The 17,858-nt window shown below is 40.7% G+C and overlaps 1 long non-coding RNA gene across 1 annotated transcript in view; it reads right to left on the bottom strand.

The window, feature by feature from the left end:
- Positions 1-1,404: 1,404 nt before the first annotated feature.
- Positions 1,405-17,858, bottom strand: part of LOC121957564 — a 34,218-nt gene continuing 17,764 nt past the window's right edge. Inside the window, exons 4-6 of the long non-coding RNA XR_006106792.1 lie at positions 13,963-14,042; positions 2,280-2,362; positions 1,405-1,554 (exon numbers count right to left, since the gene is read on the bottom strand). This is a non-coding gene — a long non-coding RNA (uncharacterized LOC121957564). The remainder of the gene's footprint in view (positions 1,555-2,279; positions 2,363-13,962; positions 14,043-17,858) is intronic.

Genomic DNA, 17,858 nt, shown 5'->3' with positions numbered 1-17,858 from the left:
TTGTCCTCCCTCAGTGTCAGTTTTAACTGAATTTATTCCACATTGTTTTAGCTCCCTCTCTTGTCTTTGCTGTGCCTCTCCACAGAGGGGAACCATATTGACAACGAAAGAAAGAAACATCGAGGGGAAAACGCTAGAAAAAAAGAAGGCAAATTAGAGAGAGGCAGATTATGTTGCACAGGGCCGTTGGATAAGGGGGTGGAGTATGAGGTAAGGGCAGACTGATGAGGTCAGCGTCAATAAGAATGCAAGAAAAGAGAAAGAAAAATGCAAATTGTGTTTATATGAGGAGAAGAGAGGAGAGGAGAGAGAGAGAGAGGCTGTCAGTTCAAAAGAGGGAGAGAGAGACTGAGAGAAAATGACAGACGTGGCCGGAGGAAAGGAAAGGAGCGTTTGAGAAAGACAACCCCTGAGAGACTGCACGCTGAACCCGCTGCCCCGTCTCAACCCTCCTCCTTCCCCTCCCTCCCCCCGTGTGCTTTGCCATGGTTACCAGACAGGGCTCCCAATGCAGCCAGTTAATGTGTTTTTCAGCGGCAGGAGCGAGCTGGGTACTAATGTGTCTCAGTCTGTCTCCTGCACAATCAATGTCAACTGTCCTGGGATGCACAAACACATGGAGGGGCTGAGAGCCAGGGAACACTGAGCCACCCTGGCTGAACGTCAGGGCGAGAGTCTGAAAGAGGACCACGTCACTCTCATTTATTCACCTGAAAATGCAGACTCGGGTGCTTTGTTAAGTAGTCAGAAAAATGTGAGTTTTATTTATGTTCTCTGCAGGAGCCCGATATCACATGCTGATCATTACTACATTCATCTAGAATGTTTATCTCACATTAAATCTCCGATTGGGCGTTAAAAAATGTATCCTGTGCTGCTTACATGCCACAAAACACAAGCAAGGCCAATAAGAGAAAACAGCTGATGACGTTTTTAAAAACTCCTTCTCAGTGCCTTTTTCAGTATTTATTAGATCTACATAGTATTTGACAAAAAACACACACATTTTCAACCTTTATTACATTTTTATTGTCACATTTTCACCTAGTAAAAAAGAAAAATCCGGAACAAGGTGCAAATCATTAATCCATAAAAATTATGAAAACATGGAGCTGCAACAAACAGTTGATTAATCACTTGGTCGAGTGACGGAGAATACATCTGCGATCGTTTTTGCTGAATAATTTGGTTATTTTTAAAACCTTCTGAGCTTTTATTTTCTTTATCTGATAGTAAACTAAATATATTTAAGTTTTGGATCGTTAGTTGCACAAAACAATTTATGAATATGTCACTTTTAGCTCTGATAAATTGTGATTTTTCACTATTTTTTGACATTTTATGGAGTAAATGATTAATCAATTAAGAAAATTATAAGCAGATTAAAAAATAGTTAGTTGCAGCCCTATGATAATGCACATCTTTTTCATAAAAATTAATACTTTCAGTTGCTGCGAGGAGCTTTGAAATGTCTAGAAATGAATCAGCACGGAGGGGATGACAGTATCAAACTGTCCCTCGACGACAGGTCTTGTATTTTGTCATTTTCAGTCTCTGTGAACACATTCAAAAATCCTGTGTGAATCACACATTGGGGTCACGAACCTTGGCTGTCTTTTTATTGAACCGTGTTAAGTGTTCAGCGCACAAAGCCGGCCAAAAGGCACTGCCCCCTCCAGAGCACCACGCTGTCTCTTCTTGGCTTTCCATGATGTCTGGAAAGTTCGGTGAATTTTCTCCAGATGAGTTCATGCAGTCAAAACTACTCTGCAGATTTATTCCGATCTGTGATTCATTTCTGATAATCTCGTGATTAAAAAAGGTGCATAACAAGTTTTAATGAAAGGAAATGTCGTGGCCTCCAGATGCAGCTGCATGTAACTTTGTTCCCAAGGACCTCACCTGTGACCTTTCATATCATCACAGGTTAAGGGTCTCAGGGACAATGAAGCACACCGACAGACACTGCTGGTCTGAAGAGGCAGCAGCAGACAATCAGCTGTTACATCAGCCTCGTCCGCAGGTAAAAGCCAACACGACGCATTACTATGATATTAGTGTCGGCCTTAAAAATCAACATAAAATAATATTCTTGTGACGTATGTGCATGTGCAAAGTATGTTTCATTATGAATAATTGTTTTTTTAAACTCAGTTTATATTAACTTTTGTCATTAAATCTTCATTCTAACTACTCACACACAAATAGCATTTCATTTTCTTACAACAATAGACTCTAAAATGAGAAAATCAGTTTATACGTCATATATGGATGGTTACCGTTGTTTTTTATCGATGCCGATGCAGTCCGACATGAAACGTTTCGTCTTGACACGTCTGCACAAAATGGACCGGATCACACCCTGCAAGAAAGACAAAGATTTAGTTAAAGAACATTGTAAAACATGTAAAAATCAATTCTCGTTATTTTTCCGTTTCATTTTCGAGGCCCTTCTACTGTCTGTCCTCCTGACATAGCCAGCGCCTGTTATTCAATGCAGGTCTGTGCAGTAAGACGTTCAAACAAAATGCCCCCTGCTGGCAGACAGATAGACAAAGACACACGCGCAGAGGAAAATCCTCAAATTTAATGTATAAATCGGGATTTGCATACGGGATGAGCATACGGCCTGTATGAACGTTAAGCTCCGACAGAGCGGTCATACAGTTCATAGACACACACTCGACTCTTTGCTTGTGCACATGCATGAAACATCCACAGACAGCTGTGCCTGGAGCCGCAGACAACACTGTCGTCTTATATTTCCTACAGGCCTTGTGATCTCACAGGATTATGCAATCACTCCCCCATGACAAAGATGTTCAGCCTTGAGGGAGTAACACTGATTTACTCTTCCCCAGACAAAATAAATGTCACACAAGCCTGACACTGCAGATGCCACATGAAGGATACGAGCCGGGGTCCAGACGACCGGTGCACGGCTGAGAAGCTCGGTTTACATCACATGTGCAGACGGCAGCCTCGTCGTCTGCCAACAATCCCGACTGACTTACTAAAATCTGTCTGTGGCCAGGTGCACACACATGCAGACAAACATACGACTCCACAAAGGCACACAGAAGCTGCCAGTGTGAGAAATTACACTGCCTCTCTCTGTTTCCTCTTTGTCTCTGTGCTGTGAGATGTTTTCCTCTGTCCCAGTTTCATGAGCTCCTCTGCTGCTCTCGAAAAGCACGAGAGACAAAGACCGGAGGATGAAAACCAAAAAGCTAGAGGGAGAATGAAGAGAAATATTCTCATGTAAAAAATGTCTGTATGAAAATAATGCATGACGGTGGACATAAATGAAGGAAAGATGGCGGGTGGACGTGGTCAGTCGAATTGCTTGTCTCCATTTGTTAGCCGGCCGGTTTAAGTCATTCTGAACTCACCATTTGCCCTTTCCTCGTGTTCCTTACATGAACACACACATTTGTACTCATGTCCAAGTGCACATGCATACAACAAGTGCATATACATCAAACGTTACACACACACACACACACATACACATAAAACACTCTTACGATGAGTTATTGATCCGTTTTCCCCATGAGAGGAAAGAAAAAGCAACAATTAATCCAGTGGTAAAGAAAATAACGCTTGATAAAACCTATCCTGCCCCATCTTCAGTCTTCCTTTTTCTCTTAGCGCTGTACGCAGCGGCGAACAGAAAAGCTATTCCCCTCTCGCTACCCCTCCATCTCTCGCTCTCCTCTTTTTGTCTCTCCTCTTCTTCTATCCCTCTCTCAGGCGCTGTCCCTGGCTCTGTTTTGTGCCTGTTTCCCTCTGCCAAGTCACATCACTAATTCTCCAGGCGATTAGAGTCCGAGCAGGCAATGTCTATGAGGCAGGTACGCTACACACACACACACACACACACACACAAACACGCACACGCACACACACACAGAGTAAAACACACACAGACAATTGCATTGATTCCATTATCTGGTGCTGTACCAACACCCCCACTTCCCCCAACCCCCAACAACCACCAACAGCGCCTCCATCTATGACCTCTCCTTTCATAAATCTGTGTCACCTACATACATCACACACAAACACATGCATGCACACACACACACACACACTCAGACACTTATGCAAGCATGCAGTATCTCCAGTTATCGCTCTTTCTTCTTCTCTTGCCTGAACACTCTCTATCACTCTGTCCCCGCCTCCCCCCGCTGTCTCAGCCCTTCCCCTCATTTTCATCCTCCCCTCCTCGTCTCCCCATCTCTCTCTCTCTCTCTCTCTCCCACTCTAACCCCTTACATTTTTTCCAGGCGTGACGTCCCTTCTTGCCCATCTTGCAGTCTACGTTCACACGATGCCGTGTCTTTGAACGGGTGTCTGTTACACTGTGTTTGTTTGTGTGTGTTTGAACGAAGAGAGAGAGTCAATGTGATCGGAGGGAGGTGCAAGTGTGTGTGAAGTGCGTGCGTGCATGTCCTTGTGCACCGCTGTGCACCTATGCATCTGTGTGAGAGGGAGTGTGTGTGTGTGTGAGGAAGGGAGGGAACGCAGGGGGGAGAGGAGGAGGTGGAGGGAGCTCACAGACGGAGGCTGTGGATTTTACACAGCATGAGGATCAAAGCCACAGCAAGCCCAAAGGTGATTAACCTCCCAGCCATTCTGACCACAACACTGCTGCTCTTCTTCCATATTTCATTAACACAACAGGCTGCTTTCTGCACGACTCATCGCATATCAATCTATCCGACGTTGTTGCAAAAAATCTCAAATATCCTGTCACATGGTAAGCGATAAGCGAGCTGTCAGAAATTGTGAAATCACAAGCTGAACTTTTGCATATTTGACAGAAAAACTCCTCAAATCACACTTAAGGTGTGTTAGAATAGAATGCGTGAGAGTAAATAAAAAATTAGATGTGATAAATTTAAATTAAAATAAAGAAAGAAATATTTTAAATTTCATGCAGGCGTGAGGTGACGAAAGAGAATTTAATAAAATAAGCTTACGAGAATTTACAAAAAAAAAGAGGTGCTAATAAAGAAAAAATAATAGTCAATGTCATTTATCAAATGTCAGTATTAAATGTTAAAAAACAAATGCAGGAACTGGACAAGTTTTATAAAATAGCAAGTGGCAAGTGGCTCTATTGTGACTGTTGTATTTCCTCTTGAGTTGGAACATGCCGGGGAGTCGTTTCTTTGTGTGCGTACAGAAAAGAGCAGCGCTCGGCAGAGATTGCTGATATATGCTCTTTTTTCCCCTCCTAGCTGGAGCACTGCAACGCAATGCGGATACTGAGTGTCTGAGCCACTAGCCAGACACACTGGGGGACAGAGAGGGGTGGGGTGGGGGTGGTGGGGAGCGAGGAGAGGAGGAGGGGGGGGGGGGGTGTTGGGGCGCAGGGAGGAGAAGGAGGAAAAGGAGGCGGAGGCGGTAAGCAAGTTCACATACAGCCTCGTGCTTCAGGACACACTGATACTAACGTCTGGGCACACTGTCATTATCTACCATGACTACAGAGATGTGAGCGTGTACAGATAGTTAACTCTGGAGTCAACTTAACCCACACAGAGGATTACTTCAAAATTAAACAAAAACTAGAAACCTACAGAACATTTGTGTAATATGTAATTAAACTATTAAAAGTCCAATTGAGTTCTCTTAATGCTTTTTCCCTTGTTTTGCTGGTTTTAAGGTTCCTGATCACATTCCGGCGTAGTGTCGCCTGAAGAGATGTTCAGTGTTTTTGTGCACGGCATGCTAAGAAAGCACAGAGGCAAACAGCTATTGATAGTTGGCTCTATACCCCATTGGACTGCACCAAATAACAAATCAAAGAGCACTGCAGAGCAAGGTGGGTATATTGATGTCTGGATTAGCTGGATCTCAACAGCAAAACCTGGTTAGTATTTTCAGACGTTTTAGATTTAAAGTCAGAGTAGGAACAGATTTGTAGCCTGTTTTCATGTTGCTATAATTAAAGGCTTGAAATCAAATTTGTTGGAGGAGAAATGTTGAATTATGGTAGTGCATCTCATTTGTGCCTCACTGCAAAAGACCAGAGCTTTAGTGAAACAGACCTTGAAAAAGCAAAAGGTAAAAAAAAAAAAATACTGTATCAAACCTAAATAAAATTGTATTACTGAGCTACAGCCCTAAAAACTATTTGGCATGATTAATATGGATTGTACTTGTCAAAAATGATTTCATTTCACTTCATTTCATTCACAAAAAAGCAGTCAGTTTTACAACTTTCTATCCTTTTCCAGGTCAGTCTTCGTACTTACCACTTCAGGAGGCATAAAGGGTAATGTCCGTGTGACGTCTGGGTGACACCGCAGGGAAAGCTAGAAGGTTGTACAGTTATCTCCAGGCTGTTTATGATGCGAAACCATACAACCAACTACCTCACACTGCAGAGCACCGGAGCAGGGTCAGCGCCGGAGTCTCTTCTTCTCATGCAGACACTTCTCGTCTTTGTCTGTTTCTGTCATCTGTCCCTGCCTTATCGTGTAATTCCTAATCTCATATGTTTATGATGAATCTATGATCCCGATTAACATGTTATTAAAAAAATAAAACTTGGCCTGTGGCTACAACATAAAGTTTAATATTGTGCTACTGTTGGAATTGAGAGGAATAATAGCTGAGACTGGCTAACTAACTGCACTTTTGTGGACTTGTCTCCCTCTTGTGGGTAGACGCAGTACACAGCCCACCCCCACCCCCCACCAGAGGCCAAGGCAGACCTTCGCTGTCTCTGAATACAAAGACAAGCACTTAACCTGCAGTTGCTTACTGTAGGCGTCTGCCTGACCTACTTCTGCAAGTGGAGCTGGTGGAATCTTCCTTATTCTCAAAGACTCGATTCAGCACAACTGAGAACACTTCATTGTCATTCTGAGGTTAAAGTCGAATACTCCTCTTCTGTTTTCATTTCACTGAACCGAGAGTTAGATTCCAGTCCTGTCATTGCGCCTGAAGAGGGCTGTTATCTGATACCACACCTTCAGCTGCTTGAAGAAACCTTTTTTTTGTTGTGTGGATTCTTTACTGGTCTAACCAAAAATGTCTGACCACAAATATTCTTACGATTCGATGACACATTAATGCTGCAGTTCCTTTCTCATTATCTCAAGGTTAAATCTTCAAACTGTTTTTTCGTACGACTGGCACCAACTCTCAAAAACCCAAAGACATTTAGTTTGCTATCATATTATATCTATAAACAGACACCTGCATATCTATACACAATCCATAAGCAATGGGACATGGTTTTGGTATTGGAAGTGTTCTGGTCTGAGTAGTATTGGCCAATCACATTTGAGTGACAGGTAAATAGTCCATGTGGAGAGGCAGATCACCTTGGCTGAAATGTGATCTTTGAATCCATCCATAAAAATTAATCCCAATGTGAATTAATTGATTTTCATTGTGAATTAGAAAACGGGCGGTCGGCCACACAGCTTTCTATCGCAGATGGGCCATAAGATAACCGTCACTGGACTAATCCATCGTTTCAGCTCTGAATATCATACGTTTATGCTTGCTACAACTTATCTTGAACATAATTGATCCATTTTGATGGTCCATAGTATCCAATAAAAAAGATTGAAGTTTAAAGGATATTAACTTTTCTGTTTTCCACTGCCCTTTAAATTATATGTGATTTGAAAAAAAAATGTTTTTTTTTTCTGCAATTCAACTGCAATATGTTTTTTTTTTGTTAGAATTTTGTGCTTTGTGATTTTTATATGTGTCCATCTATAGCACCTTGTGTTGCTTTTATATCTTGTCTAAGCGCATTTTTATGTCTTACAGAGGGCACTTTTAATTGCCATGTTGTTTAAATGTGCTATACAAATAAATATGCCCGTCCTTGCCTCTGCTTCAAATTAAGCAATGGTCGAAGTGTCTGAAACACAATTTCTGTTGCATCAAAAATATTTTAATTGTCATTTTCCAATCCTACAATCCAGTCATCAGAACTATGTGTCCTTGTATGCAGAGTTATAAATGTAAATTAAACTTCTCTCTAAAGCCTTTTTATTCAATCTTTACGTGTAACTGAGAAAAACACATGGATGACTTCCAGAAGAGAAGGACCCAAGGGGTTCTTCATTATCCCCATTTGTACAGTTGTGGTACCTCACCGGGGGTGGTCATTTGGATCAGGTATAAACACTTAAGTATGTCATACGACTTTGGGCCTATTACACCAAATCTACAACCAGTAATCTGCAATTTAAACAAGAAATAACTTTTTTCAGGTTCCTCTGAATTACTCGGAGGCCTTTACCTTGAACCCTTTGTGCATGTTCTCTCCCTCGCTGCCTCTCTTCACTGAGTGTGACGATCTCACACAAAGGTAAATAGACATAAATAGGCCAAAAATAAGTGAGTGCATGAATACTTGGAAGAATAAATGAATGTGACACAATTTCTGCACTTGAAACTTTGTATTTTCTAACTGTAAATATAAATACCATAAAACTTAAGTCCCCTTTACTAGCAGGTTAAGGCTACAAATTTTGACAAATAAACATAAGTCGCAATTAGATGCCAGGTTTGTTTGCCATTGAGGCAACGAAGCAGTAAATTTGTACAGAAGTTTGGATGTATACAACCTTTAAAGCCAAGCAGGTTATTGGCTGACCTCTTGAGCCACTTCTGAGTCAGAGTTAAGATCGTGCAAACAAATATAAAGGTTTAAACTTTTGTCAATATGGAAATGCGACATACCATTAGCTTGGTTAGATTATCAGCAAATCAATCATTTGGTTCATTTTACTGAACAGGAGAAACAAATTTAATTCATTAGGATTCACTGATGTGCGGGATGTTTGTCAGAGTTAGATCGAATGATTCCTGATTTATATGTTATTCAATAACCTAACCTCTCTAGTATCTTTTTTATATTACTGTGAAAACAACCATATTTATTCAAATTTCTCATAACAAATTAATTTTACAAGATAACATTTAAATCATAATATGGTTTTAATATACCTTTGCCCCATACCTATGTTTTCTTAAGAGGTTTTTAACGCATCATATTGTATCTCAATGCCATCTCCGCATTGAAATTGAGTTTCCTGCACCATTTCGCCCTAAAGTTTTCTTGGTGAAGATCTTTTTCTGTCTCAAAGACATCTTCTATTGTCCCTGAGACTTTGGGACATTTTGAGGCCTGCATTTTTACCTGCATAAAATCGATTTGACCCAACAGAAAAACATCGTCCACTGCCAGTGGGGAACATCATCTTATTTGCAGAGAGGCCGATGGCAGTTACCAAGGCACATATCAGCCGATATGTTCGGCCAATAAATCGGTGCATCCTGAGGTATTTTACCCAGATTGTGTCCAATTACTGTTTGCAGGTGTGTTTATCTGCTTTTGCACTCATCTGAATCTCAGGATTGGTGTCAGACATCTTGACACATTAAAACATTATAATCTGATTTGCACTGTTTATTTAACGAGGTACGTTCTGGGTAATGTGTAAATTGGTGCATTGTAGAGCAGTTTTCAGTATAACAAATAGGATCTAATGGGTGAGTAATTGGATGACAATTTGGAGCAACAGCACTATCCAGTCAATCTCTCTCATACTCCATAAATAATGAGGCGCACCCACACATTCGACATCTAGCTGAGGTGATCTCCTGCAAAAAGCAGCAAATTGGCTGTTGTTAGCAGTCAATGGCTGTGTTTTGACACTCCTCCTGTGTGCCTCAAGGACTCATTGATTACTTGATAGCGGCTGTGCAGCAGAGTTGCTTGGCCTCCTATTCAGCTTGGTCTATGCACCAAAAATACAACCTTGAAGTCTTGGACGACGGGGGCCTCACTCACAAAGCTGGATTCAAACACAAAAGTGGTAGTTCCTTTATTCCTCAAAAGGTAACTCACTCTATTGCCTGCCACGGTGATAACTACATTTTGATATGCATTGTATAGCACTGGACCTGTGTATAAGATGATAAATGGCTTTGTTGGGTCTCGTTCAATTACATTACGGGATAAGAGCTATTTGTAATCAGTATCAATGTGTTTAAGTGCTAAAGATTCAACATTTAACAATAATTAAAGGAAAAATTAGCCAACTAACGGTGAACCTCAAAAGGTAAGGCAGTGCCATATGCTTAATAGAGTCATAGACTGTTTTTTTTTATTGGCCAGTTTCCAAACACAAACCCATTCACCTCGCCTCTCACCACTGCCCTCTGCCATGCTAAAAGCCCACCCTCCGCCTACCCTTCATTTTCTTTCTTTGGCCGTCCTCCCGCCTCTGTAAGTGCCTCTTATTTGTCCTCCATCACCGTACATTTCAGGCTTTAAAATCTTTTACAACTTTTTTTCTCAGACAATCTCTCTGTTCATACCAACTAATTCTCCCCCCTTGATCCCCTTGATTCTGCTCCTCCCCATTTTAAACCTCTCTCACCGTCTCATTCGCAGTCGGATCACGCATGAATGCGGCATGGTTGTGCCAATGCCAGCTCTTTGCCAATCTGCCTGGGTGTGTTTGTGTGCCAGTGTGAGTCTGGTGGGAAGCCCCTGCACTGGAGGCCAGGCTGGTGCATTAAGCCCGAACCCCGGCTGGTGTTGGGTCAGGTGAAGCTTTGTGGCGATTACAGTTCGGCCTCTTGAGAGCGCAAAAACAAAAAATGTTGAGCCAAAAGTAAATTCTGAGGTACGCCTAAATCACCAAAATATTAATGAACCTGAAAAATGCAAGACACATATTGTGCTACTGGTGCACTACTATAACCACGAAAAATACTTAAACAAAGACATTATTTTAACCAAAATCTAACAGAAGTAAGCATTCATTAGCAATTCAGTATTATCTAATGTAATCACCCATGCCAAAACTGTATTAGTGTACAAAGTTTTGACAACATAAAACTTTGGAATAATAGCATTCCAGAACTAACTGGCAAATAACAACATGGCCATGGTAGAGTAAGAGAATACTGAAGAGGCATTTGATGCTTTGCAGAACTACATATCAGTCAAAACTAAATTTAAATATCTAATTTAATTACAGACAGTTTTTACAACAGGATTTAAACGAAGATTTATCTCTCATTTCAAGTTGTTGTTATCTCTTCCACTGACTCTGGGGATCTGGATTATCACGCACATGATCATCATGTTTTCATCATGCATAACAACAGCTGAGGCAATACGGAGCTATAAAACATTGTTTGTCAGTCATTGCTGCTAAAATAATTAAACACTTATGTTGATGGAATATCCACTGCATACGTTTTAGGTTGTGTATGAAAACAGGCAGCGAGGCCTTTTAATTGAGATGGAAACATGTACAAATCTTCAGGTTGTATGCTTCTTGCATAAGAAGATTTAAGATTTTGATTAATTTATTGAACAGTTACAGCACATAATTTATAGAAATAGTTAATTTCTTTGTTGAATATAAGCAGAATTTTTTTAAATTTATTTTTTTACATAGTGGCAATTCTTCAAAAATACTACACATTATTAGTCAGAAAAATAACTAATAATGAGGTGAGAAGTAAAAATTTCTGAAATCTGAATACATGTAAAATGTACTGCTATGCTGAATAACTTTTTTACAAAATTAACCTCAAGATTTGGATAGAATTTGTGACATTGAAACAATAACTATTCTGTGCTTCAATCTTCAAAACAGTCTCAGAGAGAAAAGCCCCGAAAGGCAACAACCTCATGGTATTTCACGAAAAACGTGACCAAAAAAAACCCACTGTCTAACTGGAGAGATAATAAATGAGAGAAGATGAAATCAAGCGCACATCTGCCTGGCAACAGGACATTCCTGTTAATTAAAAGAAAAAACAACACAAAAAAACGTTTAAGCTCTGCAGTCAAAGACAAAACAAAGACTTCAGGTGACTCTCCACCACTCATCGTCTTTGAGAAGTGACGCACAAAGACTACGGCGCCACCCAAACAATGTAGGGGCACGGAGGAGCAAAATCTGCCCAGTGACAGCAAATAAACTGTTAACCGCAGCTATGAATCGCCTGGCAAGTAGCAGCTCAACAGGAATGCAGGCCTCAGACAACGGTTCTCAAACTCGGGGCGAAGGACCACTTCTGGCGTGCAAAAAGGCACGCAATCGTTTCTCAATTATTGGAGGAAAAATAAGGAAAATATATGTAAAACGAACTTAAACTTATGGAAAAAAACATATTGATATACAAAGAATAAAATCACAAATGAATTTCTAAATGACAAATTCTCAGAAAACTTCACCAGAGCTGACAGAGTGTGATCATTACTTTCCAAATTATATTTTTAAGAAAAGTCATTTAAAAATCAGAGAGGAAGACTAAGATAACATGCTTCTCTCCTGTCCCCCTAAAAACTAGATCTGACTCTGTGCAGCTAGGACTCAGACCTGAGATCCCCGTCGATGCTAAATGCACCTCTTCAGTCAGACGACAGCTTGGTGCAGGGCCAGCATAAGTATCCGCTACTCACAAACCATAAATTATTAGTTCTCTCAAGACAGAATGAGATGCTGCGGTGCAATTTCTCCCAAACCCCCCTATTTCGCTCTCCTCGTACCTTATTTACAAAGGCAGAAAACGTTGCCATGGGAACACACTACCAGGCAACCTCAGCGGCTTGGCATGATGCCCAGTGGTTGCTAGGGCACTGTTGTCAATGGCTATTGGGTAGTGTTGGCCAGTATGTGTGTGTACGTGCGTGCATATCCTGGATATGTATGAGCGGACGAGGATGGAGTGTGTGTGCGTATTTGTGTGTTCACAAATGTGCAAAATTCACACAGCAAGCTTTAAAAAAAGTACGCTAACAATTTAATGTTCTTATTCCATAATGAGGGCTTTTATATGCGTAGAGCATATAATTATTTTAAATAATGTGTACCACTTTGAATTGGTTTCCTTATTGCTAGTTTGACTCTGTGGGTGACAAATGATTGGAGGCAGCGTTTGCTGGCATACACACGGTAATATAATATTTTTTCTCCTGGTAGTGTGTGCTTGTCAAAGAGAGAAAAAGAGAGAGAGAAAAAGAGAGGGCACTGCTAATTATGCAAGCAGTTATGTGAGGTCCCATATGCAATTGCGTTGAATAACATATATGATGTCTCTCTGATTTTGTCGTCTTTCAATAGGTTTAATTATGTAATAGCTAACAGTTGGGAAGTAGTTTGTTTACAGAGGCGGGGATATAACTAGGGCTGTTCTCAACTCAGAATTTAGTAAGTTGAATCGGATTTGTCTGTTTGATACAAATAGTAGACTATTTGTTCCCTTTTTTTCATATAGAGTTTGAACAGCTTTCGGCTGGACGTTCAAGATGACAGCAGTGTTCATGTAATACAGTGAAACAAGCCAAGTTAGCCCAAGCTAATGCCAACACTAGATATTAAACAAAAGCAAGAGACAGTTTTGTTTTAAGTTGCTGTTAGTTGTGAATTCACCACTTCTAAGCAGAAGTCAGAAAATAAAGACATTTTTCAAAGCAGTTAGCAGCAGTTAGCAGCAATTTAAAATGAAAACAGCATCCGAAAATGTCCACAAATTGGGAAAACAATAAAGTGCGTGATGAGATCAGCTGACATATAAGAGTTGTGTAATACGTTACGCCTCTTGCGTCTAAGATGCTGTCTAAAATCACACAGAGGAGCAGCCTCTGATTCAATTCTTCAGCTTTCAGGGGGAGCCCTAGATATATCAATTTTACTTTTATATGGGTTGTCAATTAGAAGAATATTGTGTTCTATGAGAATGAAAATTAAAGCGACAGAAAGAGACAGAAAGAGGCTGTCAGAGAAGAAAAAGAACATTGAAATGTTATCGTCTCTCTGTATACTTGGAGCTGACGGTCTCCATCACTAGCTGTGATCTCTCAAGAGCTTTGCTGTCGCTTTCATTTCAGTCAAATTCAAAGGGTCTTTGTTGGTATAAACGGGAAGAAATAGATGTTGCCAAAGCTTTTACCTCACAACCAGGGTCTAGTTTGAGGCTTTTCCCATGGCTCTCTTCTCACTGGGGAGCTTCTATGGTTGACCGGGGCATTCCTGAAATCAGCAGAGCATCATGCAGATTATTAGCATACCACAGGATAGGAAGGGGAACATCAATAAACACTTAGAGCCATGAAGTTGGGATAAGTAAATAAATAAAGTCAGCCACCCAGACACGACCATATCTGGGCTTTTATCGAGGCCACACAGTCTCAAAGTGCCGTTTTCAGCAAAAAAAAACAAAACACCCTGGACTCAATCATGAAAGAATACTCAGAGATAATTAAATCATAATGGACCAATCCCTGATTAGAGATGAAGCGCTCGGCAGCTCAGAGAATAGAAACGCGAGCATTTATGACGGGGGAAGCATCAAACGTCGTCTGCAGAGTATGAAATGGATTAACAAAGTGGGAGATAATGGTGAGAATGAATACGGTGCCATCAACAAAGCATGAATGAGATGGTGGTACAAAAATACATGTATAGCAGAGACGGTTAAAGTCAATGGTGATGAATAATACATTAATAATGTTGGAAAAGACAATCAGACATTATAAATTAAACAGCAGTGAACCAAACAAATGCAATAATTATGATGCTGCAACACAAAGACAACAGAGATGGAGATGTGCGGCTTTTGTGTCAGTACACACTCAATAATTCCCACATGTGTACGTATATATGCATGCACTTAGGGAGAGCGAGTATAGCCTGCGGTGGATCTTATCTAATATTATCGAGAGGAAGCACAGACTCTCCCCCTTGCCTCCTTTCCCCCCGGGCCCTTTGAACTCAAGCCGCTGCTGGAGATGCAGACTGACTGAGCACAGCATGTCCTGAAACGAGGTCAGAGGGCAGGAAAAACAGTCTGGTGTCATGGCAACTTGATGCCACCGACTAAAAATTTGGAGTGGCTGGTGGGGCCGCAGAAAGGCTGGTCAACCTGTCACAGCTTACTGAAGGCAGAAGCTGGTGACACTCTTTATTTTATCAATAAATTCTTATGAAGAAAGCAGACGAAAAACAACTATAAACTAAACCTCATGACTATAAGCAGTAGATGATTTGAGCAGAGACGTGGGGAAACCTTTCCCCTTTTTAGCAAAATGACAGAAACTCGTCACCCTTGTTAGCCTATCATCTTTCTCCATGCCCTGGGTCTGGGCCCCAGACAACGTGCTATCCGCACCCATAGAACCGATAAATTAATGGGAAAGACCACGTTTTGATAGATTGCTTCTAACCAGTGCAGCATTTACAGCACTGATTTAAAAACCAGGAAACTCACAGAGCAATTGCATGCACTAAATCATCTCACATGATGCTACTCGGCCAGTCAAGTCTAGGCATACCGATAAGCATTGCAACCAAAGTGAGATGCGCACATGGGCATAGGTAGTTTCAGGGAGGGTGAGGGAACACACCCCTGTCAATATTAGAACATGTGCATTTGTCTCCGCCAATAAAATCATTTCAGCAGTATTGGACTTTTATTTTGACAGGCAAGAAAATAAATTGAAAAGGAACAAATTGGTGCAGGAAAATTCACCTTTCGTACAGTGTTTTTTAATCAAGAATGGACAGACTTTTACAAGTTCATTCTTTCCACAGGCAGGTCAAAATCAGTATGTCTCATCATATATATATCAATACCCTGGCAATTATTAAAGTAGAAAACACTGCCACTGGCAATGTCACTTATTTAATATGGGCAAAAAGGAAAAGACATGGATGTGTTTCAACTAAAGGTCACACTGATGATGGCTCATGTGCTGAAATGCATCTGTGTCTACTCATTTTTGGCCATATTAAATAAGTGAAATTTCCTCTGAGTGCAAGTGTTTGTTTTGTAATTTTTTCCACAACCATGCACCTTTTATACATTTTTGGACATCTGCACACTGCTGTTTTCAACCATATTCAAAGCAGCAATTTGAAGCACCACTACAAGAAGAAAACAGTGTCCGAAATTAAATTTCTGAGTCAGCAGCCAAGGGAACTGATGAAAAGATCCAGCAGTTGAGCATATTATAGACAAAAAGATACTAGATACTAAGGTATTATGTTGAATACAAACTTAAAGAGGGTGGAGCAAAGTTTGAAGCATTTTTTTTTAACTATATTGAGTATTTGCAATTAAATACACTTATACATCATCATCAATCATTTTAATCAACTTAAACCTCCACATGAGACCTCTCACTCTCTTCCATAATCACTTTCTTCTTCGCAGACTGCTGGCAAGTGATAAATTAGCAGAATAGCTGCTGTCTCGCTTCGTAACCAGTGCCAAGAAACTACAGGAGCACTAGAGATGGTCAGTTTTGTGGCACTGTTTAGACGTATGCATGCATGTGTTAAACTCTGACACTTTACGGCAGAGGACAGAAGCAGTGCGCCCACAAACAACACTGAAACTGTTTTTTCCTGCATGAAAATTTAGGTACCTGCCAGTGTGGGGGATAGCCTTCTGCGATTTACTCGTCAAACGGAAAATCTACCTGCCTTTGGCACTTGGTTGGTGCTCATTTTGGACCCCGAAAAAGCACCAAGCATCTTCAGAGCAAACAATTGAAATTCTGAACTGAGGACACAGAAAGGTAACATTTCAGTGAAATGGCACTGAATCACTCAATGATAACGCAAATTAGACATCAGACGCCTGCTGACTATAATTATTTTTGTTTTAGCATAAGTCTGATAGATTTAATTCTTCTGTGTCACAGAGCTTGACTGTGGTCCCAAAACTATTAATACACACCAATGAGCCAGGCAGTTGCACTTTGTGATAATGTTCCTTCATTACCATGAACATGACCACTGTGGTTCATTATGAGTTATCCGCACATACAGCGTCATGGTGGCGCAAATACTTAATAGCAATTTTCAGGTATATTTCTTCCTTTTTTTTTTTTTTTTTTTTTTTGCTAATTTTTAGGTCATTTCTCTCAAAGTCGCTCCTTGCCTTCTTTCCATGTTTTTGTAAGAAATCAAGCCAAGGGGTTAAACACATGCTCATATATTACATTTTAGTTATGAATAACTGAATTTTTTACATTTTGCCCTGGGCTTTTAAGACACTACATCCCATTCTTACTTTCTTCTTTATTTCTTATGAAGCAGTTTTGGGAAAGCCCATCAATGAATACAACGCAGCCTTAAACATGATTGACTTATTTGCATTTTTTTTCTGAAGACTATGAAGGGTTTTCAAGAAACACACAATTACTGCCACAAATGACAGCTCGCACACCTCCCTGAACAATTGCCACCGAGCTGAATTCATTTCATCTGTTGAACTAATGACTCTGAGTATGATTCAAAAAAACCTGAGAAATGAACTGCAGCCGAAATTGCACCGCCCGGCGGTGCCAGCCTTGGACTGCCTGTGTTTTCATCTCACTCCTGAGGTGTTGGATCAATATGGAATCCAGATTCCTTTGTATGTCATTAGCTTGTCTGATGCTCGAGCTGAGACCTCTCCAAACCTTCGTGTTTTCAGCCTCTGAAATCTCTCAGACAAAGAGTGTGCTATTGCGGGTTTGTCAGTATGCAGTGTGTTTGTGTGCATATTAACCTTCAAGTCAGTTCACGTACAACAGGTTAGTAAATGAGCATTTTCAGCCTTTTTTTTCTTTGCGTATACGTGTGTGCGCATGAGTAAGGTTAGTAAGAGACGCACATGAGCTGCATCGGCACGGTTGCGTGTATGAGGCTTGTGTGCGCATGGTGTGTGTCCTTGTGTTTGTTCAATGCGGCAGAGGGTGGAGTGGCAGATCAATAGGAAACAAATGAATTCAGATCAATATTAAGCCAGGGAGTGAAGGAGAGAGAAGGAGACTGAAAGCGAGTGAGTGGGGTGATGCA

Source organism: Plectropomus leopardus, chromosome 18 (assembly GCF_008729295.1).
Source record: "Plectropomus leopardus isolate mb chromosome 18, YSFRI_Pleo_2.0, whole genome shotgun sequence".
Classification (NCBI taxonomy): Eukaryota; Metazoa; Chordata; class Actinopteri; order Perciformes; family Serranidae; genus Plectropomus; species Plectropomus leopardus.
Note: the sequence above shows the minus strand (reverse complement) of the source record. Positions and strands in the feature narration are given on the sequence as shown.